Source organism: Papio anubis, chromosome 1 (genome assembly GCF_008728515.1).
Source record: "Papio anubis isolate 15944 chromosome 1, Panubis1.0, whole genome shotgun sequence".
NCBI classification, from domain to species: domain Eukaryota; kingdom Metazoa; phylum Chordata; class Mammalia; order Primates; family Cercopithecidae; genus Papio; species Papio anubis.
Genome location: NC_044976.1, coordinates 202,056,429 through 202,074,363, shown reverse-complemented (window position 1 = coordinate 202,074,363; position 17,935 = coordinate 202,056,429). Strand labels below are relative to the sequence as shown.

The 17,935-nt window shown below is 40.8% G+C and overlaps 1 protein-coding gene across 21 annotated transcripts in view; it reads left to right on the top strand.

The window, feature by feature from the left end:
* Positions 1 to 17,935, top strand: part of SIPA1L2 (signal induced proliferation associated 1 like 2) — a 231,545-nt gene that overhangs the window by 58,472 nt on the left and 155,138 nt on the right. For 13 of the 21 annotated variants that reach the window (XM_031659420.1, XM_031659381.1, XM_031659380.1 and 10 more), the window contains one exon: positions 93 to 141. The exons of 7 other annotated variants lie outside the window; for them this stretch is intronic. The gene's annotated coding sequence lies outside the window, so the exon portion shown is untranslated. Of the gene's footprint in view, positions 1 to 92; positions 142 to 12,392; positions 12,477 to 17,935 lie in introns of all 21 variants that reach the window. One more of the 21 variants, XM_031659413.1, reaches the window with a different exon arrangement.

The window sequence follows — 17,935 nt, the reverse complement described above, 5'->3', positions numbered from 1 at the left end:
GGGGATTCCTCAGGTCTGAGGAACCACATGTTCAAATTGCTGACCAAGAGTTGTTCTGGGAGTCTGAACGGGGTCTCTTTCTTCGTTTGTAGGTTCTTGCCAGGCTGTGTGAGCAGGAGCCCGCTGCTCTTCCCCACTCAGGTAAGCCTGCAGGCAAGGCATTCTCACTTCAGAGAGGCATGTTGATTTTTAAATTCGGGTTTTGTGTCCCACTATTTTTTTTTTTAAAGATTGTTTCAGTTTCCCTAGGCTGATAGAGTATATGTTTTTATTTTGTCACTTCTCCATAGCAAACATGGGTGAGCATTGTTTTAAGAAAGCTCATTTGAATTTTGGAGTTGCCTAGCTTCAGAGCCTCTAGAGGCTTTGAAAGGAGTCACTAAAGAGTTCCTGTGAGCATCCCTAAATGTGTTTAAAAGCACTGGCCTTTAATAATTGGTTTCTATGTTATCTACATGGAGCGTCCCTTATATTAGAGGCGCAACCAGTGGGCATGTTGGTGGGTAAATAGCTGCCAAAGGCTTCTCTCCCGGTATAAGATGTGTCCTGGACCCCCGAGAGCAGCCGCTGTGAGGAAGGTGATCAAGGGAGTGGTGGGGCAAAGTCCAGCCTGCTCTGCCCGGGGCCAAGGGCACTGTCACCTAAACCCCTTCCTTGGCTGCAGAATAAAGGCAGAGCTGCTCCTTTACTTGTGCGTGTGCACAAATACTGTATTTCCTGTAGCAGCAGGAAATAAGATGGGCTTGTGAAGGAGCCTGTAGGAAGTAACCACCCCCAGGACATTTGTCCTCCAGCCTTGGATTGTCAAAAATGGATCCCCATCCTTTCCTCTCAGTCTGTGTCTACACAACAATGCACACAGGCCCATGGCACATGCATGCACCCATACACTCGGTTTTCAAGTTATACACTTCATGACCTTTTACCCCTAAGCACTTCAGTGCGATAGAGATAATTTGCTTGGGTAACAGAGGTTTAGTTATCAACTTCAGATAGCTTAATATCGATTGCTTACTCAAACCGAACTATTATTTGTATCCCAGTTTTACCATTTGCCCGAAAATGTCCTTTGCAGCATCATTCCCCTCCATATAGGGTCCCTCTAGGGTTAGGCGCTGCATTTAGTTGCTGTGTCCCTTGATCAATCTTTATTTCCACAGCCTCTGTCTTTTATGCGTGTTGATGCATTTTGAGGTCTGTGGCCTGGGAGCGTGCCTTTACAAATGATTTGACGGGCCGGGCATGGTGGCTCACACTTGTAATCCCAGCATTTTGGGAGGCCGAGGCGGGTGGATCACCTGAGATGGGGAGTTCGAGACCAGCCTGACCAACATGAAGAAACCCCATCTCTACTAAAAATACAAAAAAATTAGCTGGGCATGGTGGCACACGCCTGTAATCCTAGCTACTTGGGAGGCTGAGGCAGGAGAATTGCTTGAACCTGGGAGGCGGAGGTTGCAGTGAGCTGAGATCATGCCGTTGCACTCCAGCCTGGGCAGCAAGAGTGAGACTTGGTCTCAAGGGGAAAAAAAAAAAAAGATTTGAGGATAAACATTTAAACTGTGGCAAAATACCACTGGAGGAGGGGGTGGATGTCCACTACGAGTTTCTTATAAATTATGAATACATAAGTACAAACATGTCGAGTGGTGAAATTGTGAAAATCCTTACAAGAGAAGAGGTGGAACAGAGGAGAGAACAGTAGAGACAGACTCTGCCTGAAAAGACTGTTCCCTCCTAATGGGAACCAAGAGACTTGGCCGAAGCGCTCATGAAAACCCTTGAGACTGAGTAAATTCTGATGTGGAAATAAAACGAGGGAGATAGTGAACATTTTCAGCACAGGAAATGGGAGGTGCTTCCCACCTAGGTTTAAGGAAAAACCAAGGGCTGCCCTTGTCCCTCCCAGTTCCTTGGTTTCCTCTGAATCTAAGCGATGAGTTCTTTCTGTTACTAGCCTGCTGGCCAGCTAAGGGACACTTGTGCTGCCTGGACACAGCTGGGGACCTGGCCTTTACTGCACTTCGGAGTACTGTGGGAAATAGGCACTGCTTGGACTTCATGCTTTCTGAATTTTCCTTAGTCTGGTCTATACAGAAGTGCGCCTAGAGGACATGGTCTTCAGATTAATTTCTTTATGGGTAATTTTGATGAGTGAAGTTCTGGAATATGCTACCCTGTACAATAGGGAGCACATTTGTGATGCGTTGTGTTAACCCCTTTTTGTGTTGGTATAAAGAAATACCTGAGGCTGGATAATTTACAAAGAAAAGGGATTTAATTCACAGTTCAGCAGGCTGTGTAGGAAGCATGGTACTGGCATCTGCTTGGCTTCTGGTGACACCTGAGGGAGCTTTTAGGTGAAAGGCAAAGCGGCAGCCAACACCTCACATGGTGAGAGTGGGAACATCAGACAGAAGGGGGAGGTCCCAGACTCTTTTAAACAACCATGTTTAATGTGAACTGACTGAGGGAGAACTCAACCCCAAGGGGATGGTGCTAAACCATTCATGAAGGATCCACCTCCATGATTCAGTCATCTCTCACCAGGCCACACCCCCAACCCTGGGATCACATTTCAACATGAGATTTGGAGGGAGCAAACACCCAAGCCATATCATATGTGTTCATGATTTTAGGCAAACTTCATTTTGCCAAAAATTCTTTAGTTTTTAAATTTGTAAGTATATTAATTTCAGGTAACACAGAAATGCATAAAATGGAGCACAGATCTCTCCTGCAGCCTCATTCCCCAAAGGCAATCACTGTCAACAGACTTTTCAGAAATCCACATGCACACTTAAAAAGATTGAATTATTCAATATGTACTATTTTTGACCACAGATATGTTGTACATTGCTTTTACTTTCACTTATCATTGTAGTGAATTGTAGTACATTGTAGACATCTTTTCATTGTCTGGTTTTAATGTTAAAAAAGTGTTTTATCGTTTTAGTGTTTATGTTCTAAAAAATTAACACTGAGGTTAGGTTTACATGCTTATTGGCTACATGTATTTGTTTTGCTCATTTTTTGGAGTTTTACATGTACTGATATTTTTAATCTCTCTATTCTGGATATTAGTCTTTTGTCACGTGTAATAAACAAGTATTTTTTGCCAATTCTTAGTTTGCGCTTGAGCTTTCTGGAGATACTTTTCACAATAGAGTAGTTCTGATTTCTCTCTTATGAAGTATGTCAGTCTCTCAGTCTCTCCCTAAGTGTAGCTCCTTTTTTTTTGTTTTTTTACGGTTTCTGGCCTGATTCTCATGCTAAGAGAAAACTTCCCCACTCCACAATTATAAAAACTACTTTCCATATTTTAGTTTTAAATTTGCATATGATACTTTTTTTCTTTATTTTTGCATGTGGTATGAGTTCCAGATCTAAAATTTTTCCAGTCTGTTAATCCAACTCCAGGTATTCTCTCTCATTTTAAAATTAAACTTTATTTGTATTTTTACGGTTTGAGTTGCTTTTGATTTGGATCCATATGATGTCTTTAAGAGCATAGAGGGAAGTAAAGCTGTGCTTCCTGAATAAGCTGCTGTGCCCCAGGTAGTCTCTTTTCTCAGTTGAAAATCCATTTCAAATGCTATTTTAACATGGGTTACAATTGGACTCTAGTTAAAGGGGACATCACAAATCTGTACAACGTATCTGTTGATAAAAAAGTATGAATGAAGTTCAATTGCTTTGGTTCTTTTAGTTTTTCTTTTGCAGTGACCTTTATTCCCCAGTTAACTTGTATGTAAAGAACACCTTGTTTAAAATCTACAGATTTTGTGTTAGCATCGGAACCGAGGAGACAGCATACTTGTTTAATTACTGACTTGTCGTGTATGCCTTCGTAGATGATTTTACCATTTGATGCCCTCATTTTCCCATTGGCGAAGTTAGGATTTGTTCACTTACCATCTTAAAGGCTTAGAAACTTGTTTATCAGAGGATTAGGAGACTTGTTCTGTGGGAGAACTCAAATTATTATCATGAGAAGTGACTGAGACAAGTTTGGGCTGAGCTCCAAATTCTTGTCCTTACAAAGATGAATAGAATTTTCTGAGATAGCTGGCACTGTAGTGTTATAGAGGTCTGTGTTTCAGCTTTCAGATTTCTAGTAAGAATTTTTAACTCCTTGGGTGTTTTCTTATCAGAAAGGTACTGTTTTGATGCCTGGAATATTTTGTTCCTTCTCTCTGCTTTCAGCTTTACCTTCCGCCTTTTACCCTTTGGGAATCAAAATAAGTATTGGAGGGATGGTGCTAGGCTTCCTTTTGATTCTGCACTTTTTTTATTTTATGGTCAGTTTCGTAAGGCCAGTAGAATTCTATACTTGAATGGATCTTTACAGGGTCCGTAATTTGTCTTCATTTATTTATTTACTTATTTAGAGATGAAGTCTCGCTCTGTAGCCAGGCTGGAGTGCAATGGCGCCATCTTGGCTCACTGCAACCTCCACCTCCTGGGTTCAAGCGATTCTCCTGCCTCAGCCTCCCAAGTAGCTGGGACTACAGGCATGCGCCACCACGCCCAGCTAATTTTCCTATTTTTAGTAGAGATGGGATTTCACTGTGTTGGCCAGGCTGGTCTCGAATTGCTGTGATTCGCCTGCCTCAGCCTCCCAAAGTGCTGGAATTACAGATGTGAGCCACCGTGCCTGGCCTGTATCTATTTTTAAAATGTTCTGAGACTGAGTTTCTCATTGTCCCACCCAAGTTTCTGAACAAACATTCTAGTTGCTAGATCTCTACAGGGGGAATGACAGCATTCTTTGCCTGCTTACAGCAGATGTGTGCCATCTCTTGCCGGGATCGGATTGTCAAGAACAAGTCAGCAGGGCTGGTGCTTCATCCTTCACTCGGGGGTTTGACCATTGGGAAATGCAGTTGCCTGTATATAAAATGTTTAGATGATTTCATCTCTCTTCCTAAATTCCATTTTGTTTTGCTGCTTATACACAGAATTTCAGGGTGGGAAAACACAAACCCTTTCCAGATTATGTTTTGAAACATTTTATTTCATATTGCACTGTCAGCCAAATTTAGAAAGCTGTAGCCACCTCAGGCAGATGGTCTTAAAATCTGAAGACCTCAGGGGAAGGAGATTGTGGGCTCCTTCAGAGTGATTTTGTAGAGTAAATATTTACTGGATAATTTCTGTAAGTGCAGTACTCTGTTAGTTGCTGGGGGAAACAAGACAACGAAAAGACAGCCCTTCCCCATCAAGAGTTTATAATCTAAAGGGGAAAAAGCAAATGTACACAAATAGCTAAAAAGATAAAAAGTTCAGTTGCTGTAATCATGAAATACTGGGGGAATACTAGTGAGCTGAGATGACCATGGATCTTTGTGTCCTCCAGGGCGCCTGGCACATTGTAGGCACTCAGTACACACGTTTGGGTGGATAAATGAACACATGTAGACATGTGCATTTTGGTATACTTTATTTAGAGTGAAAAAGATGTATAGAAAGAGATAATGTGTTAGATTTGTGTATGACTTCATAGGGTTTGAGGATTTGATGAGATCATCAAGGACCTGAGACAAGCTGAGCAGAAATCCAGCCCATGGGCCACTCCATGTCCTCTTGTACCCAGGACAGCCCTACCTGTTCCTTAGCCTCCTCTTCCCAAGGCTTGGAACACTCTTTTTTTCTGCAGCACCTGAAGCCATTGCACAAAGTAACATTTGGTCCTTAATTCAGTAGGTCTGTGAGAATGAAAAAAAAGTGTTTTTTCTTCTGCTGCTGTCATACCACAACAGTCAACGAAGAAGACTTCCATGACCACATGTTTGGTGGTTTTCCCCCCACACCAAGCAAGCAATTAATCCTGCAGCAAACACCAGCTGTCTTTCTTCTAATTCAACTCAGCTCTGATACTATTTACCTGGAGATAGTGTCAGATCCCACAGGTTAAGGACCCAGTCCCAGGACTCTCCTTCCTTTCTCTGCCGCTTCATGTGCCAGTCTCAAGCTCCAGGTGGATTTCCCTGTACTTCTGATTGACTACATTGGGGTTTCCACAACCCCCTCCTTGGATGTGATTAATTTGCTAGAGCGGCCCACTGAACTCAGGGAAACTCTTAGATATGCTGGTTTATTACAAAGGATGTTACATGTCTCTTCCACGGATGAAATGCGTAGGTCGGGGGGAGGGACACAGAGCTTCCATGTACTTTGCCGTCATTCCACCCTCCAAGAACCCCCATGTGTTCAGCTGTCTGGAAGCTTCCGGAGTCCTGTCCTTTTGGACTGTTTGGGAAGCTTCATTACATAGGCATTATTGATTAAACCATTGGCCATTGGTGATCAAATTAACCTTCAGCCCCTCTCTCCTCACTGGAGGCTGTGGATGGGGCAGAAAATCTCAACCCTCCGATTAGGCCTTGGTCTTTCTGTTGACCAGCCCCATCCTAAAGCTACCTCAGGGCTGCCATCCATCAATTAACTCATTAGTATACAAAAAGATGTCACTGGACATTTTAAGTATTTTAGGAGTCGTATACCAGGAAATGGGGTTGAAGTTCAAATATATATTTTACACTATCGCAGTCCAATATGCTGGTTTCTCATGGACTGATTCTTGCTAATCAGACTCAAACCAAACTCCTTTATAACTTGGATTTTTTTTTTTTTTTTTAATTGGCCAGGTAGGATATGCTTTACTTGGTGATTAGAAATTTCTTTATTTTCCTTCCCTTTTTCCAATCTCTGTTCTTACCGTTAGGTTATAGCTAGTTGAATAAATGACAATGTAATTTATTATATATCTTGATTATATTACTAATAAGGTTTCCCAAAATGTAATGCTGATCAACTTGATCACACAAGCACACTTTATGACTGAATGTGACAGATGCCGTCTCTCATTTGCAGTGTATTTTCAGGCCATTTCCTCTTCTGTTGAATAATTATTATTGCAGCTTTATTTGCTTACTGTTCACTATGTGACAGGTAATATTTTGGTATTTTACCTTTTTCATTTAATCTTTCATTAGTGCTTTGAAGTAGGTGTCTCCATTTAAAAAATAAGGCCCAGGGAAGCTCCGTGATTTGCCCTAAGGGTCATATAGCTAATTTGTAATGAAGCAAACTACCAGATCTCTGTGACAGTGCCTCAAGGGTAGTGACTTAAGGAGACCGCCAATTCATCCCATTAGTTGTATTTTATAGATAATTTCAGATCTCTGTGACAGTGCCTCAAGGGTAGTGACTTAAGGAGATGGCCAATTCATCCCGTTAGTCGTATTTTATAGATAATTTCAGAATGTGGTCTTACTTTGCTTCTGCAGGCGGTGAGGAGAAAAACCAAAAAGAAGCATCTGTACTATTATATTGTTATCTTCTATATGTTCATATATTGTTCATGCAGGAAGATAAGCATATTGATATTGTGCAAAACCAAACAGAATCCTCATGAGACTTCAAGAATGTGTACTAGAGTAATATGAAACAATTACTGCATATTCTCATCCTCAAATGAAGTTATTGATTCGTTCATAGCCTAAAGCCCTGCTTGAAATAATCAGACTTCTGAAAACGCATTGACCCCTGAGTGTTGTGAACGTTGGATTCTTTTCTGTTTTGCCGAATCTTCAACTTAAGTGGAGATTAAATGGTTGAGATATCTGAAAGAAGTATGAAATGTGAAAGTCAGTATATTAAGGATTATCCCTACAAATGTTTAAAATGCAATGTCATGCTTTGTACAAGCCTTCTACAGTGTTATTTGGAAAGCATTTACAGTACCATATTATAAAGACAGTTTTGTATATTCCCTTAGTGAAAAGCCACTAATACCACTCTTAGTTCATGAATCCGAAATCCAGCAGGGCTTTTCCACATACCACGTTGTAATTTTATAAGTTAAGTCTCAGTATGTATGGTTTGTTTTCTTTCCTTTGTTTGTTTGCTTTCATTAAACATTTCTCTTTGGAGGAAATATCGGTGGAAAGCTTTATAAAGGAAGAATTCAGTGAGGAACAATGCATAGTGTTAAGGTTTTGATTCTTTAATGAGATAACTGTTTTTCCTCAATGAAAGCACTTTCTGAGGTAATGAGCAATGTGTCTGATAGAAGCCGAGAGGCTGAGACTCCATCTCAAAACAAAAGAAAACAAAACAAACAGAAAAAGCTTTGTTATTTTAAGCAGTGGTCTGAGCCCTAGCTCTGCATCTCAGAAACTTAAAACTGAATTTCCAACATCTGTATTTTCCTAAACTGCCCCAGTTAATTCTTAAAAGCTGTGAAGAGTTGAGAACTTCAGTGTAAGGGCAACTTGAAAGAGCCATAGTCAATAATTATTATAATGTAATCATCACCTTCATGTCTATTTCAGTGGGCGGGTAGAAGTTCTCTTAAGCGTGACAGTGTACTATAAGAACCATCACATCTTGAGAGTCCTTTCAAACTCAAACATTCCTTCTGCCTCATACATTTCTGGGGTATAGGAAGTAACAGGATATTGGATCATTGTGTCCCCTTCATACCTTAAGGCGCACACAGTAGAAATAAAGGCCCTGCAGTCACCCATTTTAAAAGCTTGTTTAGAGAGAGAAAGGAATAGAGAATCTGTATGTGCAGTAAAGGGTGATAATTTTCTGTACTGATTTTCTTACTAACAAGTGGTAACACATTCTAAGTTCAGATTTAATTCTTGGTAATAATAATAGCTAGCATTTATTGAGTACTTCCTGTTCTAAGTCTTGCTGTAAGCATTTTGCAGGTGTTCTTTCTTTTATTATTTAGTATAAAACAGCTCCTGTTGCTGTCTTTCTTGCTCTGTGGATGCAGCACACAGAGGCACAAAGATGCCTAAGGGACTTGTCCAGGTCACACAGTCAATAGTTGAGCAGGCACTTTGGCCTGAAGGAGATTCTAGTGTCAGACTCTTAGCCATGAGCCTATGTTGACACCCATGTGTATGCAGAAAAACATTCCGGCAATTGGGCTTAGTGGAAACAGTGAAAAAACCTGAAAGAACCTTAATTTGAGAGTTAGACAACAACCTGGTTTGCCATCCAAGGTGTCAGATTGTTAACTTGATGTTAACTTGATGCAAGTTACTTCATCTATCTAAGGTTTTTATCCAGATTCATCCAGACGATGCTTGTTGATCTAGCTATTTTATTTTATTTGAAAAATCAACTAAACTGTGTTAGAAAGACACTCATTTTTATCTTTAAATTTCATTTAGTGTACTTATTATCAATTTATTTACTTTAAGTTCTGGGATACATGCACAGAACGTACAGGTTTGTTACATAGGTATACATGTGCCATGGTGGTTTGCTGGACCTGTCAACCCGTCAGCTAGGCTTTAAGCCCCGCGTACATTAGCTGTTTGTCCTGATGCTCTCCCTGCCCTCGGCCCCCACCCTGCGACAGGCCTCAGCGTGTGTTGTTTCCCTCCCTATGTCCATGTGTTCTCATTGTTCAGGTCCCACTTATGAGTGAGAACATGTGTACACTTATTATTTATTACTTCTCCCATCTGTATTAATATGTATTAATTTATTAATACTTCTGAGAGAAGAGTGGTACTTCTGCCATCCTGTCCCCACAATAAAAATCCAGAGTAAGAATCTCTTTTCAAATAAATATATTGAGAAAAGGAAAAGTAAATGCTAAATTAAAATTGGAGATTGAGGAGTGTTAACATGTAGCTTTTAACTTTGCATTTTCTTATGATCTCATCTGATGGTTTCTTGTAGCTGCCTATTGTGGCCTGATTTTCATTCTGTCCAGGAGTGCTCGCTAGACGGGTGACACTCCTGGCCTCTTGGTGGCCCATCCCTTGCAGGCAGGCTTCGTGCTTGATACTGACCGCGTCCCTCCTGGTTTTTTTTGCCTGCCTCCATGACCTGAGAAGTCGACCTGACGTAGTCTAAAAACCTTTGTTGGCCGGGAGCGGTGGCTCATGCCTGTAAGAAGTTGCAGTGAGCCAAGATAGCGCCATTGCACTCTAGCCTGGGCAAGAATAGTGAAACTCCATCACACACACACACACACACACACGCACACTCTGGCCAATGTGGTAAAAGCTTGTCTCTACTAAAAATACAAAAATTAGCTGGGCATGGTGGTGGGCGCTTGTAATCCCAGCGACTCAGGAGGCTGAGGCAGAAGAGTCTCCTGCACCTGGGAGGCAGAGGCTGCAGAGAGTGGAGATCGTGCCACTGCATTGCAGCCTGGGCCACAGAGCGAGACTCCATCACAATACAAAACAATAAGCTTTGTTGTTTTAAGCAGTGGTCTAAACCCTAGCTGTGCACCTCAGAAACTTAAAACTGAATTTAAAAGTGAATTTCCAACATCTGTATTTTCCTAAACTGCCCCAGGTAATTCTTAAAAGCTATGAAGGGGTGAGAACTTCAATGTAAGGGAAACTTGAAAGCCATATTCAATAATTATTATAATGTAATCATCACCTTCATGTCTATTTCAATGAGAGGGTAAAAGTTCTCTTGAGCATGGGAGTGTATACTGTAGAAATGTATGGCTCAGTCATGCACCTCACCTCTGTTCCCCTGCCTGGGTTCCCCTCCAGCAATCCCTCTCATTTTCTTGTGTAGCCTGTAAGGGCTAAAATTTAGGTTTGCTGTGTGTTCAGACAAAATGAGGAAGCTGGAGGAGTCCAGGTGAAGAGTTGACCACAGGAGCTTAGGTGCAGACTGAAAATACAATTTAGTTTTTTTTCTATTCCTTTGTCTGTTGTTTAGGAGTTTAGTATGTAGGATTGTTCCTTGGTATGATCTGCCTGCCGGACCGTACTATTTTTAGGCACTACACCACACAATAGGTTTATAAAGAGGCTATTGAACCTTTTGAGGCTGCTGTAGTCTGTCTGACAAGGGCCGAGTTACATGGAGGCTCCCCCACCTCACAGTTCAGGCATGTAGGATTTTTATTGTTTTTTCTTTAGAAAGCATCTGAATAGCTTAAAAATACAGTGGTTTGGCAGTCTGACAGGTGATGCCAGATGTCTACACAGTTCTCCTTCCATGCCCGGGTTCTCTAGACACAGCCTCGCAGGTGTTTGTTAGGTTGCTAATTTTTATTTTTTCTCCTTTTTAAAACGTGCTAAAATATGCAGTTAGTGGTGTGAAGGGGAAAAAAGTGCACATGTGAAGCATTTTCTTGTTTGTGGGTCTCTGTCCTCTGTCTGATGATTCGTTTTATTTGCTGAGGGGATCCCCTTGTCCAGATCTGATTATCAAGTGAACTAAACAGAGTCAGTAGTAAAGCTTTATTATTTTACATTTGTTTTTAAAATGGCAATAAGATCTTGTTGTCTTCTAATCTACTCTTGGAAATATGCATCAGTACATTAGGGTGAAAAAGTGTTAGGTTATTAACAGTTGCAATGGGAAAAAAAAACTCTCGTTATAAAATAATGTGATGCCTTTAATGTGTCCACATAATAGATTGGGTATTATTTATGATTCTTTTCTTCCTTTATTCTATCTCCTTCCATTAAAATGCTATAATAATAGGCAGTGTATTAGAATTACTATGTAGCTTTGACTTTTTAAAGCACGTATCTTTATGCAGATCATCCCCAAACTAATTTTCATCCAGGCAATTAGCCAAGTAAAGATTTTTCTTTAGCTTAGGGAGGGGATAGACTCTAAGTTATCTTTGACGACTTCATAATTAATACTGAATATACTTAACTCCTTTCTGCTGCTGTTACAGACGCATGCGTCTCCTTGGCATTCAAAATGTGCAGTTGACGTATCTGCCACTCTGTAAGGACAGGCCTGGGCGGTCTTGCCAAGGGCAGCATTTTGGTTTTCCTAACTACATTTGAGTCATTTTCCCCATTTCTCCTCATCGGTACTTCTCCAGTGTCCTCTGCCCTCCAAAACTCCTTGGGGATTTGTTGGTGATCTCAGCAACTTATCCATATTTGATGCCATATTTACTTGCTCAGGGCCTCTCAGAGCAGCTGGCGCAGTGAGACCCTTCAGGTGGTTGGCTTTATGGCTTCCTCTTTACCTCTGGCCCTGGAAAAGGTTTAGTAATCGCTAAGCCTGCATATCAAGAGTCACCTGAGGCCTTTGCTGAAGTACCCATGCCCAGGCGCATTCCACACGCTGCCCTGTGTATCCCTCTCTCCTGCTCCTGCATTTTGACTCAGTAGGTATAAGCTGGGGCTGGAAAGTGGAATTCTCTTTCATCAAGACCATTCCCATCAAAGCCTGGCAATGATAAGTAACTTATCCAGAGTCACTCTGGACAACCTGCCAGTCAAAGGTAAAAGAGCATGTACTCTACTTTTGTTTTCTATCTGTAGAATAGGAAAGGACCAACAGGCTCATTAGACTGTTCATCCTGGACACAGGCAAATGGCTGTTTTGCTCATTAGTGTTTCATTTCCTGTTACTAGGGGTGGGCATTGTGTGTGTCTCCCTGTGATAGAGAAGGACATCGGATGAACATGTGATCTGTGTATCCAGCTCCAGCCCAAAAGGTAATGAAAATGGGATCCAGTTTGTGGTTTTGTATATGGAAATAATTACGTTAATTGCAGGTACACATCAGGGGCCAGTCAGAATCTGGCACGAGAATGTCCAAAATGTAGTCTTCTGGTCACATAGTGACAGATACATATTTGCAAACCCATTTAAAATAATCAAAAGCGAACTTCCTGAAAATTTTCCTGAAACTTTGTTCTCTTTTACTGGGATACATAATGATAAGGAGTTGAGAAGAGAGTTGAGAAAGATGCTGTAGCCATTTGTATCATTAATCAAAAAGGTCTAGGAATTCATAGTATTTGACGGACTTTGTCTTCTATTATCTTTATCGGTTGACGTGGAGATTGCAGTATACCTCCCCAGGAACTGGTAGATGGTGGGAATGTCTAAACCAAATGACTTTTTATGTATGTGAGCAAATGTGTAAGAGTCATATCTGTCTGGAACATGGTAGATTCTTAGTAAATATTTGAATGAAACCTTAATGCTTTAAGAAAAGACTCCTTTAATGTCTACTAAAGTTCTAGCTCAGGATACTGTAGTGTTTTTATTTACTTTTTTTCCTCTTCATGAAAATCTAGACTCTTAAAATCCAGTATCTTTAGTAGATAATTTGCGTTTATTTATTATCCAAATTTTACATCTTGGTGTTTTTCCGGCATTGGTACCTCTCATGATTCTGTTCCACTGCGAGAAATTATATGCACTTAGAAGCTTCGATTTCTGGTTCATGTTCTTGTTAGAACTTCTCAGTTCATGGCCCAGGGCTTTGGGACTGCTGTGTCCTGGTCTGGCCATTGAGGCTTGTGAAGGCTGAGGCCTCTGGGCCTGCCTCCCACATGCAGAGGAGGCAGGTGAGAGCTGGAGGGCCTCCCTGCCGGGCAAGGTGACCAGTACGCAGCATTTTTCTTCCCATGAGGATTAAACAATCACTGAGAAACCTGCCTATGTCTAAGGAATTATGCTTTCTTAAAGGAATCTTTAATAAGTAGTCAACTTGATGAGCAGATGATCCAAAAAGATGACTCTGAATTAGATTTTTTATTCCTGAGGGCCTTATTAAATACCAGTGTAGTATATGAGCAACAGGGCATAGCAGCTTCTTTCAAGTGATATTATTGGTTAAATCAATTGCTAATGCCATACTACTGATTTCTTACTAATGTTTTGGTGTAGGGCTGGTAGCTGGGGATGTGGTTTGGGGTAGGAGATGGTTAAGCCATTTTATCCTAATAGCTGATGGACGGGAAAATGGGATTGCCGGCTGCCATGCTACTACCAACTCACAGGGAAAACTGTTTTTAAAAACACAAAGGACGTTTCTTTACTGTCAAGAAAGGACTGGCCAAGGGCTATTTCTGTTCTGAGTTAATTCCTTTGTGGGCCCTGAAAGTCCAACAGTTCTGTGTGTGAGAGAGATAGCAGATTAGGCAGGGATCAAAAATCAAGAATGAATTGAGGGGAACCGACAGGAAGGAAATTTGTTTCCAGACTGATTTGCTGATGGGTAGGTATTATTACTCTTTGTGAATCACGGAACTTTTATTTCCTTGGTGAACAGATAGTCAATTTATATCTGCCTTGAATTAGCTTATAGTAGAAACATTGTAGCTTACTCTAACAATAGATCAATTTATTTATTTAAAGTAATATACACTAATCTTCATTTACTTATATTTCGAAGCAAGGCTTCTTTGTTTTATAGAGTAACCTATTAAAAGTAATATATATTACATATATACTATTTGTATAGAAAGAAGGAAATAAAATCTCCTCAATTGTCGACACCCAGTGATGAAAACAAAATTTTGGAGAATTGTCTTCATCTTTTTTCTGTAAATATATGGTATGTCTGTGTATGTATGTTTGTGTTATATTCTGTTGATATACTGCATATACAGTTTGGTGGGTCTTTATTAAAGCACGTTTCATTATTTCATGGTCTTTATAAATAGTATTTTGATGCTAGAACATATGTATTTATTTTACAGGAGTTGGCACATTTCTTTTCAAGAACACAGACTTGGGCAAAGGGAGGTTTACACTTACTGCCTGTGCAGTTCCCAGGCTTAGTGCTCGTGACTGCAGAACCTAAAGCACCCTATGTGCTGGGTCTAGCTGGAGCTGATTGAGTTTATGTTGTTATTTGTTCATATTGGAAGCATCTCTTCTGTGTTAAGATGTAGAAGAAAAAGTTTATTAAATGGGACACTGGTGCCCTATGATTGAGCTCTGCATAGTGAAAATATTTACTCAGTCTGGCTGACTTCTAGGATAATCCCTGCTACCCCATGGGCTGGCAGGAAGGAAGCTGAGCTCTGGCTTCCTGCTGGGCCTAGAGTGCTGATGTCTGGGGTTGCTGGGGTAAATTCAGACATTCTTCTACTTTACATAATTGAGATCACCCACCCACCAGTGGGATGAGGACTCTAGAGTGTGAAATTAACACATCAAGTGAATTTTATATCATGGTAGCCTTGGGCTGGTTTTTGCAAATTAAATTTTTTGCCTCAGCCCCGCAAAAGCAGTATTAATTTAGTACTGGTGAAACCAAACTTTTTCCATGACACTTCTACCCTGGGACATGAGAGGATTGTTTTATACTAGGATAGTGAGTCTTACTGAATAAATTGTTATATGTTTGGTAAAAACTACTGTTGACTAAAAGTGATTACCCTCATAAAACTTGATCCACATGGTGTAGAAATTTAAAGAAAATATGCATAAAAATGAAGATTTAGGATCACGCATCAGCCAGGAGAAATGCCAGTTAGTTCTTCCTGAAGACTTTTATGGGAGATAACTCATTAGTTGGCAAAATTTAAAAAAAAATTTTTTTGGGGGGCACTGAGAATGGATCTCTCTCTCAGACTTAGTTGCTTTAACCAAACTCACTAGCTGAGTATGTGACAAGAATGCCTACTTAGTAACGTACAAAAATAAATATACTCATCGTGGGAACCGGAATGCCAACCTTTTCTCAGTGCCATGTTCCCTCCCTGAAGGTAGACAGAGGTCTGCAGGTTGCTCGGCACATTTGCCATCAGAAGTGGGGCAGGGGATGGGGCACATTTACCATCAGAACCAGGGAGAGAAGCGAGTTGAACAATTACTGGCTCCAGACAAGGACTGCCCAGGAGAGGACTCCCCGTCTAGTGGCTGAGGGTCCTTCTCCTCTGGATGCCAAAATTTCCTCCAGGATCCTCTTTTCATGTCCCCAGTTCCTGACCAAAACTCTGTTTAATTATGTTTTGCCATTAATTAGGGTACAGTCAAATCTTACAGACCTCGAGGCTTCTTGCTCTTTGAAGTTTAAATCTCAGTGGGTTATCTTTTCTCGTCATTCCAAGCTGTCTGGGGAGGCTCCAGTGTGTGAGATAAAAGCCTCTGGCCACCGGCTTTCCAGGTAGGTTCTGTTGGAACAATGCAGCCACGACTTGTCACTGTTTCCAGTAAGGCTTTTGTTTTGGCTCACTCTCCATACAGACGCTGCTTTGATAACGTGGAATCATGATCTTTATAAAAATAATGTCTAAGTGTTTTAAATGTGTGATTTATCTATGGACTGGAGATGTTACAGTCAGTTCATGCTGGTACAGGGTGTTTGACTTGTTGACACTTCTCAGCACATGCAATGTTTCATTTAGCTGACAATCTTTTGTGTCTTCACTGTGCCAGGTATCTTGTTAGGCAGGGCGAGACAATACCACATTGACTAGGTTTCTCTGATTTCTACATCCTCAGTCTAGTGGGGGGTAGATAAGCATGTAAATAAATAATGATAATGTTGGGTTATGTCTCTCAGAACACAGAATAGGGCAAGAGCTGTGGCTTGCCAGAGACAGTAAGAACACATGGAAGTCACAGTAGCTGGAGGGGAAATATTCTTTGGAATATTGGAATTTTCGAAGTGCCTGGAGTTTGGGTTAACAAGAGTGGGAGAGGAAACTCACTAGCTGGGAATGGAAAGACCAGTCGAAGTCATTGTTCGGTGGGGCCTGATGTGCGGTTAAGATAGTAAATGATTTGCATAGAAAGAAACACAAGGAGATTTTTTTGTAACCTTTGACTAAAGTTAAACACCTACCACTGCTGTATGTGGCTTCCACTATTGAAAAGTGCCTAAACTCTCAAGAGTCCCTCATCACTTATCTTAATAGAGAGACCGATAACCACATTATGGGGTGTCTTAGGTAGAAGCGAATACCATAAATGGAGCCCAACCCCTGGCAGGCATTCACTGTATGTTGTATCTTCCTATTTGTCCTATACACCTGCTGAATCTGTGATAGCAATGAGACCAACTCCACAAACATTTTCACCATAACCTACAGTGGATTGCACTGGCGCTGTGTGGTGTCAGCGTCTCGCCTCCTAGTTCAGTATTTTATTAAGCTGCCCTCATGCGTTTTTGTTAATCCTCTTTTGCTTACAGGACACAGGTTAAAATTTACCTTTGTTGGCTGTGGGATTTCTTCCGCATGGCTTCTCTCTGCCTGTTGTCCCAGAGCTGGCCTGTGTCTCCTGGTCCAATGGATTGCCTCCATCCTGAAAATCTCAAAGATTGCAAAATCCTTGAGATTTTGATACCTGAATCTAAAAAAATAGAGGGAAATTAAATGAGCTTTCAAAGAAGTGTGCTTTAACTTTCCCTGGGTAAATTGTCTTATCTTTTTGCAGACTTGAGTCTGACCCCAGTGTTCACTACCTTGGAGCTCTTCCATTTTTTTTTTTTATAAACTGTTTGTATAAGAGAGGATAAGATCCCTAGTTTTACAAAGCAAAGTTCAAAGATTCTCAAGTGTGATTGATAACAGCTCCCAAAGACACATAATTTCTTTTGGTTTTGTCTTGTTCTGTCTCTGTTAGTTTTTCCCAGATGACACACTTATCTATCTGGTTTCTCCATATCTGAATGGGGTTTATGTGCCATTGATAGCTGCCTTTTGAGTTACATGGATTTTGTTTCAATCCTTGTCTATGCAACATCAGAGTACATATGTGGAATTTATCATCTACTGTGTTAAACTGCACTATGGCCATACCTTGTCGCTGAAGGGAGAGAAGAAGTTTTGGGTTCACTCTTTCGTAGTTGAGATAATTATTGTTTATCTTTAACTTAAGCAACAGCAGTGGCAACAACAGAAAACCTGACATGCCAACAGATGAAATAGATGTTGGGTAAATTCGAGGGGCAGGGGCTACCAGCAAAACCCTTGATGAGAGAAGCTTAGTTGAGTTCAGTTCATTCCTCTGTAAGTTTTGTAACAGGCAGGAAGGTAAGCTTTTATCACGGTGTACACATTAAATTTCTTTAAACAGCTTAGTGGATCCTGAGTTCTTGCTACACATATTTCAGAATGTGTGCACTCATGTTATCTTTAGCAGTAATGTCATCTTTGAGGAATCCTGTGTTAGCTCTTCGTGGCTCTCACCAAGTTTAGGTGATCCT